General features: G+C 39.2%; 1 long non-coding RNA gene across 1 annotated transcript in view; it reads left to right on the forward strand.

Moving 5' to 3' along the window:
• Positions 1–19589, forward strand: part of LOC128636229 (uncharacterized) — an 80875-nt gene that overhangs the window by 38862 nt on the left and 22424 nt on the right. The window lies entirely within an intron of this gene.

A 19589-nucleotide genomic window follows, 5' to 3' on the forward strand; every position in this document is an offset into this window, starting at 1 on the left:
AATAAGAGTGTCCCAAACCTCCAAGGTGCCAGAGATTAAAGATTTAGAGGCTATATTAGAATTTCTATCTTTCGCAGCTAGTCAGCCTTGTTCTCCCAAGTTGTTGTCATTTATCATGTCTCCTTCTAGTATTATCTATAATTTATCCTGTGGATGGTTTTTCCATTGGATAATACAGGATAAGGGATTTTCCAATGTATTACTCTGAGTTGTGTGGTTCTATAAAGGTGTCCAAGTATCTGCCATTGCGCTCCAACTCCTAAGTGCTGTATATCATCCTTGCATATAATATTTTGAAGGGAGTTTTGTGATGTAGGAGTCCACAGTAAAACTTGTTTTACGCACTAAGAAGCGAGTGGGTAAGAAATGAAGGGGCATCCTTTAATTATAACAAAGAGTGACCAGCAACTAGTGGCCGTTATAAGGGGAGGATACAAAACAATTTCAATTCCAAAATTTTTGACTAATAGCCACAACAGGTTTTATGTGTTTTTTATATTTGTCTGGTGTTGTTGCGGTACAGAGTTTCTGGGTTGGACTTAAGTCTCCTGGTCTTTGGTTCAGTGTTCTACTGACTACACTATTCCGAACTTGGCTGCAGAACAGCTCATTTAGGAGTATGCTTATTAGAGCACCTGATTATTAGAGCACCTGATTATTAGAGCACCTGATTAGTAGAGCAACTGATTATTAGAGCACCTAATTAGTAGAGCAACTGATTATAAAAGCACCTTATTAATAGAGCAACTGATTAGTAGAGCAACTGATTAGTAGAGCAACTGATTATAAAAGCACCTTATTAATAGAGTAACTGATTATTAGAGCAACTGATTACTAGAGCAACTGATTATTAGAGCAACTGATTAGTAGAGCAACTGATTAGTAGAGCACCTGATTAGTAGAGCAACTGATTATAAAAGCACCTTATTAATAGAGCAACTGATTATTAGAGCACCTGATTACTATAGCAACTGATTATTAGAGCAACTGATTAGTAGAGCAACTGATTATTAGAGCACCTGATTAGTAGAGCAAATAATTATAAAAGCACCTTATTAATAGAGCAACTGATTATCAGAGCACCGGATTAGTAGAGCAACTGATTAGTAGAGCACCTGATTAGTAGAGCAACTGATTATAAAAGCACCTTATTAATAGAGCAACTGATTACTAGAGCAACTGATTAGTAGAGCAACTGATTATAAAAGCACCTTATTAATAGAGCAACTGATTACTAGAGCAACTGATTAGTAGAGTAACTGATTATTAGAGCATCTGATTAGTAGAGCAACTGATTATTAGAGCACCTGATTAGTAGAGCAAATAATTATAACAGCACCTTATTACTAGAGCAACTGATTATCAGAGCACCGGATTAGTAGAGCAACTGATTAGTAGAGCACCTGATTAGTAGAGCAACTGATTATAAAAGCACCTTATTAATAGAGCAACTGATTAGTAGAGCAACTGATTATAAAAGCACCTTATTAATAAAGCAACTGATTATTAGATCAACTGATTACTAGAGCAACTGATTAGTAGAGCAACTGATTATAAAGCACCTTATTAATAGAGCAACTGATTATTAGAGCAACTGATTACTAGAGCAACTGATTAGTAGAGCAACTGATTATTAGAGCAACTGATTAGTAGAGCAACTGATTATAAAAGCACCTTATTAATAGAGCACCTGATTAGTAGAGCAACTGATTAGTAGAGCACCTGATTAGTAAAGCAACTGATTATAAAAACACCTTATTAATAGGGCAAATGATTACTAGAGCAACTGATTATTAGAGCAACTGATTAGTAGAGCAACTGATTAGTAGAGCACCTGATTAGTAGAGCAACTGATTATAAAAGCACCTTATTAATAGAGCAACTGATTATTAGAGCACCTGATTACTAGAGCAACTGATTATTAGAGCAACTGATTAGTAGAGCAACTGATTATTAGAGCACCTGATTAGTAGAGCAAATAATTATAAAATCACCTTATTAATAGAGCAACTGATTATCAGAGCACCGGATTAGTAGAGCAACTGATTAGTAGAGCACCTGATTAGTAGAGCAACTGATTATAAAAGCACCTTATTAATAGAGCAACGGATTACTAGAGCAACTGATTATAAAAGCACCTTATTAATAGAGCAACTGATTATTAGAGCAACTGATTACTAGAGCAACTGATTAGTAGAGCAACTGATTAGTAGAGCATCTGATTAGTAGAGCAACTGATTATTAGAGCACCTGATTAGTAGAGCAAATAATTATAACAGTACCTTATTACTAGAGCAACTGATTATCAGAGCACCGGATTAGTAGAGCAACTGATTAGTAGAGCTCCTGATTAGTAGAGCAACTGATTATAAAAGCACCTTATTAATAGAGCAACTGATTATTAGAGCAACTGATTAGTAGAGCAACTGATTAGTAGAGCACCTGATTAGTAGAGCAACTGATGATAAAAGCACCTTATTAATAAAGCAACTGATTATTAGAGCAACTGATTACTAGAGCAACTGATTAGTAGAGTAACTGATTATAAAGCACCTTATTAATAGAGCAACTGATTATTAGAGCAACTGATTACTAGAGCAACTGATTAGTAGAGCAACTGATTATTAGATCAACTGATTAGTAGAGCAACTGATTATAAAAGCACCTTATTAATAGAGCACCTGATTAGTAGAGCAACTGATTAGTAGACCACCTGATTAGTAAAGCAACTGATTATGAAAACACCTTATTAATAGGGCAACTGATTATTAGAGCAAGTGATTATTAGAACAACTGATTAGTAGAGCAAGTGATTAGTAGAGCAACTGATTAGTAGAGCAACTGATTATAAAAACACCTTATTAATAGAGAAACTGATTACTAGAGCAACTGATTAGTAGAGCAACTGATTATTAGAGCAACTGATTAGTAGAGCAACTGATTAGTAGAGCAACTGATTATAAAAGCACCTTATTAATAGAGCAACTGATTAGTAGAGCAACTGATTAGTAGAGCACCTGATTAGTAGAGCAACTGATTATAAAAGCACCTTATTAATAGGGCAACTGATTATTAGAGCAACTGATTATAAAAGCATCTTATTAATAGAGCAACTGATTATCAGAGCAACGGATTAGTAGAGCAACTGATTAGTAGAGCAACTGATTATAAAAGCACCTTATTAATAGAGCACCTGATTAGTAGAGCACCTGATTAGTAGAGCAACTGATTAGTAGAGCAACTGATTAGTAAAGCAACTGATTAGTAGAGCACCTGATTAGTAGAGCAACTGATTATCAGAGCACCGGATTAGTAGAGCAACTGATTAGTAGAGCACCTGATTAGTAGAGCAACTGATTATAAAAGCACCTTATTAATAGGGCAACTGATTAGTAGAGCACCTGATTAGTAGAGCACCTGATTAGTAGAGCAACTGATTATCAGAGCACCGGATTAGTAGAGCAACTGATTAGTAGAGCACCTGATTAGTAGAGCAACTGATTATAAAAGCACCTTATTAATAGGGCAACTGATTATAAAAGCACCTTATTAATAGAGCAACTGATTATCAGAGCAACGGATTAGTAGAGCAACTTATTATTGTTTGCACAAACATATTTTTACCAGGTGCATCTCATTATCATTAGCAGGGGCGGAACTACCATTTGTGCTCTTATTTGATAAGTCTGTGCTATTGTATATAATATAGCAGTGTGTGTCCATCCTGTAGCTCTCACATATCTACTCCAGCAGTGGGAGGGAATGTGCGTAATAAACTCTATAGCCAAAATGCAACCTCCAAAGAGGCACTGGCAAGAATAACTCTGCCAAAGACACAAAGTGTTCTTGCTGTGCTGCATTGTGCTGTGTGTGGGGTGCAGAGCTGGAAAGTGATGACACATATGTGGAACAGAACATTACATATTAATGACTACAGCAGTAAAATGTCACATGCTAATTACTATATGAATATTTTATATTTCTAAAATTAACCTCTGACCTTATAAAATTAACCTTTGAACTTATAAAATTAACCTTTGACATTATACTGTTAACCTTTGTCTGATCAAATTATAGTTTGAACTGAGAACGTCACTTTTTTATCATAACTGCATATGACAAGAAAAAATAATCATCCTCTGAAATAAAGGGACATCAAACACTTAATATATTTTATGACTATATTATTGAGATTGTTCGTCACCTCCCTCTAGTTATGTTGAAATCTATCTATCACTACATTCCAGTGCTGATGTATTTGCACATGTGCAGTAACTCTCCTTTAGATACCTGCGGTGTAACCTAAAGTCCAACATGGCGGCACCCACCCATAATTAGAGGGAGGTGCATGAAATATATTCAGTGTTTAATGTCCCTTTAATATTGTCTGTATCATGTAAAGTTCATGCATGTACATTTAATGTCATTATGTAGGTTTCATGTCAGTAGTTATGTAGTTATGTATGCATTTAACTACATAAACAGAAATTATGGGCCAGATTATGAGTGGAGCGCTATTTAACGCTCCCGCACAAGCATTATCTGCACTAGAAGTAAGCTTTTTGCGCGCGTCAGGTTGCGATCTTATTATGAGTTGAAGGTAGACTGTTTTTGCTCACGCACTACCCCGACGAGTGCAAAAAGCCAAACTTACAATGTCACGTGCGTGTTCATGTATTCCCCCATAGAAGAAACTGTTTTGCTGGTGGTGTTGTGTGCGGCTGCAAGTCGCCGTTGTGAGTTGTTCATCTGTCTTGATGAAGGCTCCTATGTAAGCCGAAACGTCGACCTATCCTTATGACTTTCTAACGTTGTTGTTATAAACAATAAACTAACTTTGATGTATATAAATCCTGAGAGTGCCCTCCCTTTCCTAGCTCTTATATATATATATATATGTAGCCAGAAAAAATGCACTCTCAGGACTTTCACGAACAAGTTACTTTTATTTCTGTAACGTTTTCGGAGGTCTTGCCTCCTTCATCAGCATAGTTAAAATACAATCAAACCAACCTTTAAATAGTGACATACTCACTCCAAACCACTCCAAACAATTACATTCACTGGCGCCAAACTATCGGTGTTGGACCGCATATTGCGTTCCAATAGTGCTACGTGCCGGAAGCTGTGCGCCACAGCACTTCCGGTTGTCAAGTTTTAGCCCGTAATTACTCGGCTTCAAAACAGTAAATCCACAAAATTATGTGATGTATTATATATTAATAGTGCCATTAAGCTAAATAATATTGTGCAAAGCAAGTGTACATATATAGTGAATGGTAAACGTGACGGCCGCCCATCGTCATGGCAACCTAAAAAACAATACAATATATCCCTGTCCTAAAACAGGGAAAGAAACTAAATGTAACAATCTTCAAAAACGTATCACAGAGTGTGTTAATACAGGTATTGTATCCTGCTAAATCACATATGCTAGAAGATAAATAAATCTAAAGATCTGCTTGTGAATGTAGCAAGGTAATGTGCTGCAATGTACCAGTCTCACTGTGTTATGTTGTATAGCGAACATCAGGCTAACCTACATCTTGTTTTCATGTTTTCAATATCATATTGAATTGCTTAACTATGATGTAATGCCCTCGATGTGTAAATAACTTTTATATTCAAAATCATATGTAGGAGATTTCCCTGTTGTCATGGACTAATCAAATGCATGTTATTTGCACAATTGGGCAAATGAAAAGGAAATATCTCAACATGGTACCCCTCTTGTTTATATTTTGTTGTATTTCTTTTGGGGGAATGTACATCATTATAACCCCTTTACTATAAGGGGGCCATACATTACAAGCATACTCTACTTTCGTATTGAGACTAACAGCGCTCCCATTCTGTCACCACTCTGGATGCCAATCACTCAAAGTGTATATAGGCTCCCAAACTAGGGTCAGAATTATTCCTCCCTGTTCTGATGAGCTGCGATTTCAGTATACCTTTCAATAGTGCTGGAGGATGACAGCTATCTGACCTCAGTAGAGAGTTCCTATCTGTAGGTTTGCTAAATAATGTACATCCCAAGCCCTGTGTGGTTTTATACACCTTGAGATCAAGAAAGTTGATGGACTGTAGATCGGTCAAAATTTTAAACCTAACCGTGGTCTGTGTACTGTTGAATAACTCGAACCACTCATGCAGGTCATCCATGCCCCCTCTCCAGATAAGATATTGAAAGGTATACTGAAATCGCAGCTCATCAGAACAGTGAGGAATAATTCTGACCCTAGTTTGGGAGCCTCCCAGTTGTCTGAAATGGGTGCAAAATTTGCAGAAAGGGGATATAAGACACAACACATCAGTCAGATGATGAAGGAAGTGTCACAAGTCACACAGGCACAATTACTGGCTAAAGAACCTAGACAGACCAAGGATGACAAATTAATACTGGCTACTACATTCTCCCCTAGTACCAGAAATGCGGGACTGTTTCTAAGGACACATTGGCCTATTATCTCCACTGACCCAAAACTACATTTCAGTAAACATCTCACACCTATGGTTGGCTACAGGAGGGGCACAAACTTGCGAGACTTATTGGTCAGGACTGACTCGAAGGCAAGCTACAAACCCAGGACACACTTAAACATCAGAGGATCCTATCGATGCCTAGGGTGCACTACCTGTAATGGACTTATAAGTACCAAAACATTTCACCACCCCCACACCAATAGGCAGTTTGGTATACGTCATTCGATCACCTGTACGACCACATTTGTTGTTTACTTATTGGTGTGCCCGTGCTCTCATTGCTATGTTGGTAAGACGACAGGCACCCTGAGGGAAAGGATGGCCAATCATCGCCATGCCATAAGGTTAGCTCACAAGTCCGGGGATTCCGACCAACCAGTAGCGAGGCACTGTGCAGAACACAAACATTCGGTGGCATCAATAAGATACATACTCATCGATCATGTACCCCCACTGGATAGGGGAGGTGATAGAGGCAAAATACTCCTACAAAGGGAGGCCCAGTGGATGTACCAACTGGGTACCATATACCCAGGTGGGCTCAACACCACCCCTGACTTTAAGGCTTTGATGTAATGTAGCTGTAAGGTGTGACACAATCTCAGGGTACGGTACCTAGACTACCATGACTCTGTGGGCCATATGGTTTGTGTGCCTTGACATAGGGGACCCCCTAACCATGTTGGCACACAGCACCAGGTATAGGAGTCTTTGGTATTTCTAATACCTGTGTGGAAGTCAGGTAGTGGTCCCTTGGAGTTACCAGTTTTTTAACACACACAGCTTATAATTCATTACTCATTACCTAAGTTGGAGATCAGGTCCTAAGGTATGCCAGGAAAGGGAAGACACTACCAGACGAGGACCAGTAAAGAATATTATAACAAGAATAACGATAGGATCGTTGAATACCCATGAGATCACAGTGCATTTGATCTACAGGCCATTTCAATCCATGTGAAAATAATGTGACCACAGATACGGAAGAACACATAGAATTAAACAAAGAGCAAGCCATGTCGCAGAGATTCTGAAGAAAATAACTTGGCGCTCCTTGTAAATTATACATGCGAATCTTGGACTTTTGGAGCTATATCACCCCTTCCTGGGGTACTACTGCAGTGAATAGAAGGACCGCTATAACAATTGTTTTTATTTGTTCTTTTCAATCTTCTTAGCAATATGTTCAAATACACTTTGAGTGATTGGCATCCAGAGTGGTAACAGAATGGGAGCGCTGTTAGTCTCAATACGAAAGTAGAGTATGCTTGTAATGTATGGCCCCCTTATAGTAAAGGGGTTATAATGATGTACATTCCCCCAAAAGAAATACAACAAAATATAAACAAGAGGGGTACCATGTTGAGATATTTCCTTTTCATTTGCCCAATTGTGCAAATAACATGCATTTGATTAGTCCATGACAACAGGGAAATCTCCTACATATGATTTTGAATATAAAAGTTATTTACACATCGAGGGCATTACATCATAGTTAAGCAATTCAATATGATATTGAAAACATGAAAACAAGATGTAGGTTAGCCTGATGTTCGCTATACAACATAACACAGTGAGACTGGTACATTGCAGCACATTACCTTGCTACATTCACAAGCAGATCTTTAGATTTATTTATCTTCTAGCATATGTGATTTAGCAGGATACAATACCTGTATTAACACACTCTGTGATACGTTTTTGAAGATTGTTACATTTAGTTTCTTTCCCTGTTTTAGGACAGGGATATATTGTATTGTTTTTTAGGTTGCCATGACGATGGGCGGCCGTCACGTTTACCATTCACTATATATGTACACTTGCTTTGCACAATATTATTTAGCTTAATGGCACTATTAATATATAATACATCACATAATTTTGTGGATTTACTGTTTTGAAGCCGAGTAATTACGGGCTAAAACTTGACAACCGGAAGTGCTGTGGCGCACAGCTTCCGGCACGTAGCACTATTGGAACGCAATATGCGGTCCAACACCGATAGTTTGGCGCCAGTGAATGTAATTGTTTGGAGTGGTTTGGAGTGAGTATGTCACTATTTAAAGGTTGGTTTGATTGTATTTTAACTATGCTGATGAAGGAGGCAAGACCTCCGAAAACGTTACAGAAATAAAAGTAACTTGTTCGTGAAAGTCCTGAGAGTGCATTTTTTCTGGCTACATATTCTTTGCAAAGTTGCACCCAGGCATTTTTCCTCTGTGGGCGAGATCTGGTGTTTTGGATACCTATATATATATATATATATATATATATATATATATATATATATATATATATATATATATATGTAATATATATCAGCAATTAAACACTGTATGACACAATTATTGATTTGCAGTCAAAGGATATACTTCTTGAAAAGCCTTTTGAATGTTTTTTTTTTTTAATCTTATCTCCATTGCTTTGGTGGGGACAATTATACATGAGTTCATACACTAACCAATCACTTTGTAGAATGTACCTGGGTTGGGGTTCTTGACTCTGCATGATACTCTCCTACCTTTTGGGGCAGTGCACAAAGCACATTTTTAAAATTTAATTACAGTATTTTTATCTTAGCTATTTATAAACATTTTATGGATAATATTTTTTTTTCTTTACATTTAAGCTTATAGACCCTTAAAATATATAACACTCCTAATGAAAATGTCTTAAAGGAACAGTCTAGTCACAATTAAACTTTCATAATTGGTCATGTAATTTTAAACAACTTCCCATTTTTTTTTAAATCAAATTTGCTTTGTTCTCTTGGTATTCTTAGTTGAAAGCTAAATCTAGGTAGGCTAGGTTTAACATTGAACAAACAGTTCTGGTGAACTGCTTGTGCAATGCCGCCCCCTGCAGATTCCTAGCAGGGGGTGTCAATCAGCTCGATCGTATAGGATCGGGCGGATTGAAGACCGCAGCCTCAGAGCATGCGGACCAGTTATGGAGCAGCGGTCTAAAGACCGCTGCTTCGTAACTGCTATTTCCGGCGAGCCTAAAGGCTCACGCGAAAACAGGGTCATCAAGCTCCTTTCAAAGCTTGATAATTCGGCCCCAAGGTAATCACAGAGGTAAAAAGTATATTAATATAACAGTGTTGGTTATGCAAAACTGGGGAAAGGGTAATAAATGGATTATCTATCGTTTTAAACAATAACATTTCTGGTGTAGACTGTCCCTTTAATATTAGCAGATGTTAGTAAATCATGAATTTATTCTGTTAATTAATAAATACTCAAATGGTGAAATATGTATAAGTTAGTACTGGATAAATGGGCTTAGTAGTAAATATGTGCAGTGGATGTGTGAGTATGTGTTGGTTTTCAATGATAATATGAAGCTATGTTATGTTTTTGTGTCTAGAGTGCTGTTTATCAGCATATAACACTTGTGCATCACTCTTTTGGGCAGATTTATCATTGTCAGGATAGACAATGTTCACAGGTAGTGAACCTATTTACCCAGAATTGCAACTTGTGGCCAGCATTTGCTACCTGTATTTATCATTGCATGAGCTCTCATACAACCAATCAGGAGAGGACAGGGCTGGCCAATCAGCCTTGTGGGAACATTCCAGGGTTATTACAATAGTGACAGAGCGATTTTAGCATGAGCGAGGCAGCAACCATTAGGGGCATTCATCCTTTGATAAATTTAGCCCAAAGTGTGTTTGTATTTATTGTAACAGCATTGATGCATGAAAGTGAAGTTGTCCCTTTTCCTATTACATTCTATAAGAGTGATCTCACCACTCGCAGGAACTGACCATTTTTAAGATAATTCCAAGAGTTCAGCCCCTACAAGGTTTAGCGTGAAAACACATGGCAAAGTTTAGAGAAGTGAGGCCCCTGTCTCTTTATCTGTCTTTTGCATTATAACGTAATATTATTTTTTCTGATTCTGCTAGGAGTAGTTTGAATAGAGATAACCCTCTGTATGTTTTCATGTAGATTATCTTTATATTACATAGAATAGCTGCAGATATAGAGAGAACACAAATTTAAGGCACAGCTGAAAACAAATATGCAATATTACTATCATACGTAGGCAGCTGACGATAACGTAATCAACACAAGCACATGATCTGTGCCCATACCTGGTGGAACACAATGAGACAATTGTCCAAGCTTCAAGGTTTTTCAAAGGTGACTTTGGCCTAGTGAATAAAGAGGTCATCTCTATTCTCTCATAATCAGCTGGTGAGAACTGGATACGTTTCCAAAAATTCTGCTTAGTAATAAGTAATTAGTCTACAAGATGTGATGGAAATACCGTAATCTGCGCACCACCACCAACAGCATAAAAGGATGTTGTTATCTTCCGAAACTAAAAGGGATTTTGTGTAAAATGTTTGTCTAAATCAGGGACTTGGTCTAGATTAAACTTCCATGTAAAATAAAAAACAGCTTTAAATTTAACTTCTATTATCAAATTTGCATATTTTCTTCTTCTGTACCTTTGATGAAAATTAACCACTTACCCTGAAAGCATACTGTGGTAGGCTCATGAGCGTGCACGTGTCATAAGCACTATATGGCAGCTGTGTAACAATGTTATACACAGAGGGGCCTATTTATGAAAGCGTCAACCAAAAATACGCTGGAATTCCGCATCGTAATTGTTGTGAGATTGATCAAACGTAGTTATCAAAGCGTCAAGATTGGCAAATGTTGAAATTTGCGATGTAACATACGATCCCACTATCTCAATCTGACGCAGATCGATGCTTACGTCATTACAGATGTTCCGAATACACATTCGACTCCATTTGACACTTTTCCCAATTTATCAAACATTTAACAGGTACGCTCGCGGCTATTCCGACGCACCGTACCTAGTTTTCAAACCGCCACCCTTGAGGCCGTGGATGCCATAGAAATCAATGGGAGTCTGAAAGGACCGAAAGCTTATGTTCGATGCTGCAAGAAAATGAAGCATATCACATTGATTTCTATGGTTGAAAAAAAGTTATGTTTACACCTAACACCCTAACATAAACCCTGAGTCTAAAACCCCTAATCTGCCGCCCCGACATCTCCGACACAAATAAAATGTATTGACCCCTATCCCGCCGCTCCCCGACACCGCCACCACTAAATAAACTTATTAACCCCTAAACCTCTGGCCTCTTACATCACCACCACTAACTAAACCTATTAATCCCTAAACCGTCAGCCCCCCACATCGCAAAAAACTCAATTAAGCTATTAACCCCTAAACCTAACAACCCCTTAACTTTAAATTAAAATTACAAGATCCCTATCTTAAAGGGACACTGTACCCAAAAAATTCAGATTGAGCATGAAATTTTAAGCAATTTTCTAATTTACTCCTATTATCAAATGTTCTTCATTCTCTTGGTATCTTTATTTGAAATGCAAGAATGTAAGTTTAGATGCCGGCCCATTTTTGGTGAACAACCTGGGTTGTCCTTGCTGATTGGTGGATAAATTCATCCACCAATAAAAAAGTGCTGTCCAGAGTACTGAAACCAAAAAAAGCTTAGATGCCTTCTTTTTCAAATAAAGATAGCAAGAGAACAAAGAAAAATTGATAATAGGAGTAAATTAGAAAGTTGCTTAAAATCACATGCTCTATCTGAATTACAAAAGAAAAAATTTGGGTTCAGTGTCCCTTTAATATAAATAAAAACTTACCTGTAGAATTAAAATAAACTAATTTTAAACTATAAATTAACCTACCCTAACTACTATACTAAAATTAAATGAAACTACCAATTAAATAAACTAAATTTAGCAGTTTAGTTATCAGTTTAGTGAAATAGTATAAATAAAGTTGGGAAAAACCCGAATAACAGCGTCATCGATGACTGTTAGTTAACATCAGTCCGATGCTCATCTCCCTGTACTTGGTGCTCGTGTTTTTGACGGCTTTTCTCCAGAGTGTTCAAGCTATTCCTTTCTTAAAGCAGTTCATTTTTTAACAAAATCTCCTGCTCAGGGGTTAACACATACTCAAAGATGAGAGCACTCCGCTGCTGCCCTCCGCTGCTGCCCTCAGAACATGCGTACAAACCCTCCTGTCTGCCACCTGTTAGTGAGTTGGCTGCTGAAATATGAACTTGTGGACGAAGTTTAATGTTTTGGGAACACAGAGGAGCTGAAATTTCAATTTCCCGCATGGAAATGGTTATCCATTGTGCAATCTGGAAAAGACACTAAATTATTTTTTATCATCTTACCATAAACATGTCTCTGTTAGTATAAATACATGTAATACTTTCCCTCCCTGAATCAGTACTTTGCGTATTTGCAGCTTAACAGGTAAAAGACTAATGGTGAAAGGAGATCAGGGGCGCGATCCGATATAGATCACAGTTTGCGGCGCAAGCGAGGGAACCGGCGTCGCCCGCAGTTTTAGCTCGCAACTCGAGCTATCCCATATATGTCGCCGTCAGATGCTAACGTGCCGTAAGTCTGACAAACCAGCGATGTCCAGAAATCTGCGCAAGTACAAATTTCTGGCGTCGCCAGTGACTTACGGCACGTTAGAAACTGCCGGCGCCTACAAAACCTGACTAAAGTCTAAAACACCCGCACTGTCTAACACGCCTCCCTAACATAGCCCGCACTGTCTAACACGCCTCCCTAACATAGCCCGCACTGTCTAACCCTCAATCCGCTATCCCCCCTCACTATCCTAACAATAAAAAAGCTATTAACCCCTAAACCGCCGCTCCCGTACCCCGCCGCAACCTAATAAAGTTATTAACCCCTAAACCGCCGCTCCCGTACCCCGCCGCCAGCTATATTATATCTATAACCCCCTAAAGTGAGCCCCTAACACCGCCGCCATCTATATTAAAATTATTAACCCCTAATGTAAGCCCCTTACACCGCCGCCATCTCTATTAAAATGATTAACCCCTAATTTAATCTACCTACCCCGCCGCCAGCTATATTATCTATATTAACCCTAAGTATATTATAGTTAATATAGTTATTACATTATATATATTAACTATATTAACCCTAATTATATTAGGGTTAATATAGTTACTATAGTATTTATATTAACTATATTAACTCTATCTAACCCTAACACCCCTAACTATATTTATATTAAATTAATCTAATTCATTTATAAACTAAAATATTCCTATTTAAATCTAAATACTTACCTATAAAATAAACCCTAAGATAGCTACAATATAATTAATAATTACATTGTAGCTATGTTAGGGTTAATATTTATTTTACAGGTAAATTGTTAATTATTTTAACTAGGTATAATAGATATTAAATAGTTATTAACTATTTAATATCTACCTAGTTAAAATAATTACCCAATTACCTGTAAAATAAATCCTAACCTAAGTTACAAATACACCTACACTATCAATAAATTTAATAAACTACAAACATCTATCTAAAAATACAATTAAATTAACTAAACTACAAAAAAAACCAAACACTACATTACAAAAAATAAAAAAAAGATTACAAGATTTTTAAGCTAATTACACCTATTCTAAGCCCCCTAATAAAATAATAAACCCCCAAAATAAAAACAATTCCCTGCCCTATTCTAAATTAAACAAATTTCAAAGCTCTTTACCTTACCAGCCCTTAAAAGGGCCTTTTGTGGGGCATGCCCCAAAGAATTCAGCTCTTTTGCATACAACAAATACAACCCCCCCCCCATTAAAACCCACCACCCACATACCCCTATTCTAAAACCACCCAAACCCCCCTTAAAAAAGCCTAACACTACCCCCCTGAAGATCTCCCTACCTTGTCTTCACCACACCGGGCCGAACTCCTGATCCGATCCGGGCGATGTCTTCCTCCAAGCGGCAAAGAAGAATTCTTCCTCCGGCGATGTCTTCCTCCAAGCGGCAAAGAAGAATTCTTCCTCCGGCGATGTCTTCCTCCAAGCGGCAAAGAAGAATTCTTCCTCCGGCGACGTCTTCCTCCAAGCGGCAGCAAAGTCTTCATTCTTCCGGCGGCATCTTCAATCTTCTTTCTTCGCTCCGCCGCCGCGGAGCATCCATCCCGGCCGACTGCTGTACTACGAATGAGGTACCTTTAAATGACGTCATCCAAGATGGCGTCCGCCGAATTCCGATTGGCTGATAGGATTCTATCAGCCAATCGGAATTAAGTTAGAAAAAGCTGATTGGCTGATTGAATCAGCCAATCAGATTCAAGTTCAATCCGATTATTTTACAGGTAATTGGGTAATTATTTTAACTAGGTAGATATTAAATAGTTAATAACTATTTAATATCTATTATACCTAGTTAAAATAATTAACAATTTACCTGTAAAATAAATATTAACCCTAACATAGCTACAATGTAATTATTAATTATATTGTAGCTATCTTAGGGTTTATTTTATAGGTAAGTATTTAGATTTAAATAGGAATATTTTAGTTTATAAATGAATTAGATTAATTTAATATAAATTTAGTTAGGGGTGTTAGGGTTAGATAGAGTTAATATAGTTAATATAAATACTATAGTAACTATATTAACTATATTAACCCTAATATAATTAGGGTTAATATAGTTAATATATATAATGTAATAACTATATTAACTATAATATACTTAGGGTTAATATAGATAATATAGCTGGCGGCGGGGTAGGTAGATTAAATTAGGGGTTAATCATTTTAATAGAGATGGCGGTGGTGTAAGGGTCTTACATTAGGGGTTAATAATATTAATATAGCTGGCGGCGGTATAGGGGGATTAGATTAGGGGTTAATAATTTTTATATAGGTGGCGGCGGGGTAAGGGGTCAGATTAGGGGATAGATAAGGTAGATGGCGGCGGTTTTAGGGGCTCACAGTAGGGGGTTAGTTTATGTAGATGGCGTCGGGGTCCGGGAGCGACGGTTTAGGGGTTAATAACTTTATTAGGGATTTCGGGGGGGGGGGGGGATCGTGGTTGACAGGTAGATAGACATTGCGCATGCGTTAGGTGTTAGGTTTATTTTAGCAGATCGCGGTTGACAGGGAGATAGACATTGCGCATGCGTTAGGTGTTAGGTTTATTTTAGAAGATCGCGGTTGACAGGGAGATAGACATTGCGCATGCGTTAGGTTTATTTTAGCAGCCAGTTTAGGAAGTTACGGGTCTCCAATAGTCAGCGTAAGGCTTCTTACGGCTGCTTTTTGTGGCGAGGTGAAAATGGAGTAAGTTTTCTCCATTTTCGCCACGTAAGTCCTTACGCTGCATATTGGATACCAAACTGCGCGGGTTTGGTATACCTGCCTATGGCCCAAAAAACTACGGGCGACGGCAGAAATATACGCGCGTAACTTCTAGGTTACGCCGTATATGTGATACCAAACCCGCGCAAATATTGGCGTCGCCGGCTTTTGCGGGCGACGATTTTTATCGGATCGACCCCCAGGTCTGCAGAGTTAGGTCAAATAAAAATATAGTAGACATAAAGCTACATGTAAAAGGCCAATGGCCTTTATTTTACATCACAACTAGGCTAAATACCATATTACAGGTAGAAAATCCTTTATCCAAACTATTTGGGAACGGAAAAGGTTTGGATTTCTGAATAGTTTGGATTTTTAGAATATTTGCATCTTTAAAATGGGACAGTTTGGAGAGGGGATCAAACCAAATGAAAACAACGTCTAAGTAATTTAGACAATATTTACATATAATAATACAACTTGCAACCTAAAAGCAGTTTTATATCATTTTAATAATTTTATATACATAGTACCCTCAGATAGTATAGCACAGAACAAAAAAACAAACCAAAGATGTGTGACCTACTGACTGGTAAACATGGTCATTTTCCATTATTTTTCTTTAAAAATAATAATGAAAAAGTCTGGATTTTGGAATAATTCTGGATTTGAGGATTTGTACCTATAATATAAATAGTGTTTCAAGTCTGTTAGATGGCTCGATGAGCCGTTTTGCTATGGCTTCCTGAAGTCTTTGCTGTAGCGTCACGTTGCCTAGCAATGTGAGGTTCATTCGTGGCCGTCCCTCGCTGATGACGTCAGCCGGCCTATATCCACCCGGCGTTTTGGAGATTCAGGGCCTGTTTGTTGGACTTTGTTTCATTGCTGGCTCCTTCTTCTGCGGTTTTGTGAGTACTTACCTTGTTACCAGACCTTTGCCTGCCTTACTCTGCCTCTACTTAACCCCTAATCTGCCTGAAAGTTACTGGACCTTTGCCTGCCTGACTCTGACTCTACTTAACCCCTACTCTGCCTGAAAGTTACTGGACCTTTGCCTGCCTGACTCTACTTAACCCCTAATCTGCTTGAAAGTTACCGGACCTTTGCCTGCCTGACTCTGCCTCTACTTAACCCCACATCTGCCTGAAAGTTACCGGACCTTTGCCTGCCTGACTCTGCCTCTGCTTAACCCCACATCTGCCTGAAAGTTACCGGACCTTTGCATGCCTGACTCTGCTTAACCCCTAATCTGCCTGAAAGTTACTGGACCTTTGCCTGCTTGCCTCTGCCTCTGCTTAACCTCACATCTGCCTGAATGTTACTGGACCTTTGCCTGCCTGACTCTGCTTAACCCCTAATCTGCCTGAAAGTTACTGGACCATTGCCTGCCTGCCTCTGCCTCTGCTTAACCCCATATCTGCCTGAAAGTTACCAGACCTTTGCCTGCCTGACTCTGCCTCTGCTTAACCCCACATCTGCCTGAAAGTTACCGGACCTTTGCCTGCCTGACTCTGCCTCTGCTTAACCCCACATCTGCCTGAAAGTTACCGGACCTTTGCATGCCTGACTCTGCTTAACCCCTAATCTGCCTGAAAGTTACTGGACCTTTGCCTGCTTGCCTCTGCCTCTGCTTAACCTCACATCTGCCTGAATGTTACTGGACCTTTGCCTGCCTGACTCTGCTTAACCCCTAATCTGCCTGAAAGTTACTGGACCATTGCCTGCCTGACTCTGCCTCTGCTTAACCCCATATCTGCCTGAAAGTTACTGGACCTTTGCCTGCCTGACTCTGCCTCTGCTTAACCCCACATCTGCCTGAAAGTTACTGGAGCGAGCTGCACTTAGTCTTATGGCGCGGTCGGGCCGGGCTGTGACTATACAGCTGGCCCGATGCGCTGAGTAAATATAACAGACCCGCTCAGCAGAGAGCAGAGAGCAGGTCTGTGAAACAGTGCTTTTTTTTTAAAATTAATAGGGAATATTAGGTTTTAGAAATGTTTGGCTAATATAATGTTATATAATTCTGCACTATGTGCAGAATTATATAACATTATTTTTAAGGTTTACTGTCCCTTTAACCCCTAATCTGCCTGAAAGTTACTGGACCTTTGCCTGCCTGCCTCTGCCTCTACTTAACCCCTAATCTGCCTGAAAGTTACCGGACCTTTGCCTGCCTGCCTCTGCTTAACCCCTAATCTGCCTGAAAGTTACCAGACCTTTGCCTGCCTGAATCAGTCTCTTACCTGCCAGACCAGTTGAGTGAGTACCTGCTACTTTGTTTTATCCTCCTGTGGTTCCTTGTTACCTGTCGCACCTGTGGGTCACGTCCTGGATTTTACTTAGTGTGCTAGTGTGCCTTTAAAATCATACTAGCCATTGGGTCGAAGTATTAGGTAGGGTCATGTCACAGTCTACTGAACCAATTATATTACTTCTCATCACCACCAGGTCTACACTTTATGTTACTTTTTTAGCCCCTAATATCTGAATGGGTTTTTTTATTCCTTATTGTTGTACCCCTCTGTGGCAGCCAAGGGGTTAAATAATACTGTGTTCATATCAACATTTGCATTGTTAGGTCCTGGAACTATCTGTAATACATGATATTCTCTTGTTCCGCAGAGCCTTACTTTATCTGCATTTGTGTTTTCACTTCTGTTTGACAACCTGAGCAGTTTGAATGCTTCTGTTGTACAATAATATGCACACTATGCACATAGGAAGTATGAACAAGTGTAAAATTAAACTCTCTCTCCATAATAGGGTGGCTCACATGTTTCGTGCCATAGATGTTTTCCTCTAAGAATACAATCCATACAGGGTAGAATCCAGAAGCTGCTTTTTGTCAAAGCAATCCTGACATTCTGCAAAAACACTACCCCTCCCCTCACCCTAAAATTCCCCAGAGCAATGCACCTCAGCAAACTAGAATAATAATGTTATCAGATTCACTAAACTGACTTACGTAAAAAGAATCATTGTTCTGCCACAAAAGGGCAAAGCTAAAGAAAGTTTTCAGATCAGCATCTATATACAAAATATTAGATCCCTATAAAATGAGAGTAACAAACAAAGGTTATATCTACTGGCAAGCACTGAGTATTATTAAAAGCAGAAGTGGAACCCCTGGTCAGTTATAAGGTGCGCTGAGAAGAGCAGGGCAGTCACTGGTCAGTTATAAGGTGCACTGAGAAGAGCAGGGCAGTCACTGGTCAGTTATGTGCACTGAGAAGAGCAGGGCAGTCACTGGTCAGTTATAAGGTGCACTGAGAAGAGCAGGGAAGTCACTGGTCAGTTATAAGGTACACTGAGAAGAGCAGGGAAGTCACTGGTCAGGTATAAGGTGCACTGAGAAGAGCAGGGCAGTCACTGGTCAGTTATAAGGTGCACTGAGAAGAGCAGGGCAGTCACTGGTCAGTTATAAGGTGCACTGAGAAGAGCAGGGCAGTCACTGGTCAGTTATAAGGTGCACTTAGAGCAGCATGGCAGTCACTGGTCAGTTATGAGGTGCACTGAAATGAGCAAGGCAGTCACTGGTCAGTTATGAGGTGAACTTAGAGAAACAGGGCAGTCACTGGTCAGTTATAAGGTGCACTGAGAGAAGCAGGGCAGCCACTGGTCAGTTATGAGGTGCACTGAGAGGAGAAGGGCAGTCACTGGTCAGTTATGAGGTGCACTGAGAGGAGCAGGGCAGTCACTGGTCAGTTATAAGGTGCACTGAGAGAAGCAGGGCAGCCACTGGTCAGTTATGAGGTGCACTGAGAGGAGTAGGGCAGCCACTGGTCAGTAATGAGGTGCACTGAGAGGAGCAGGGCAGTCACTGGTCAGTTATAAGGTGCACTGAGAAGAGCAGGGCAGTCACTGGTCCATTATAAGGTGCACTGACAGGAGCAGGGCAGTCACTGATCAGTTAT

Source organism: Bombina bombina, chromosome 1, assembly GCF_027579735.1.
Source record: "Bombina bombina isolate aBomBom1 chromosome 1, aBomBom1.pri, whole genome shotgun sequence".
Taxonomy (NCBI): Eukaryota; Metazoa; Chordata; class Amphibia; order Anura; family Bombinatoridae; genus Bombina; species Bombina bombina.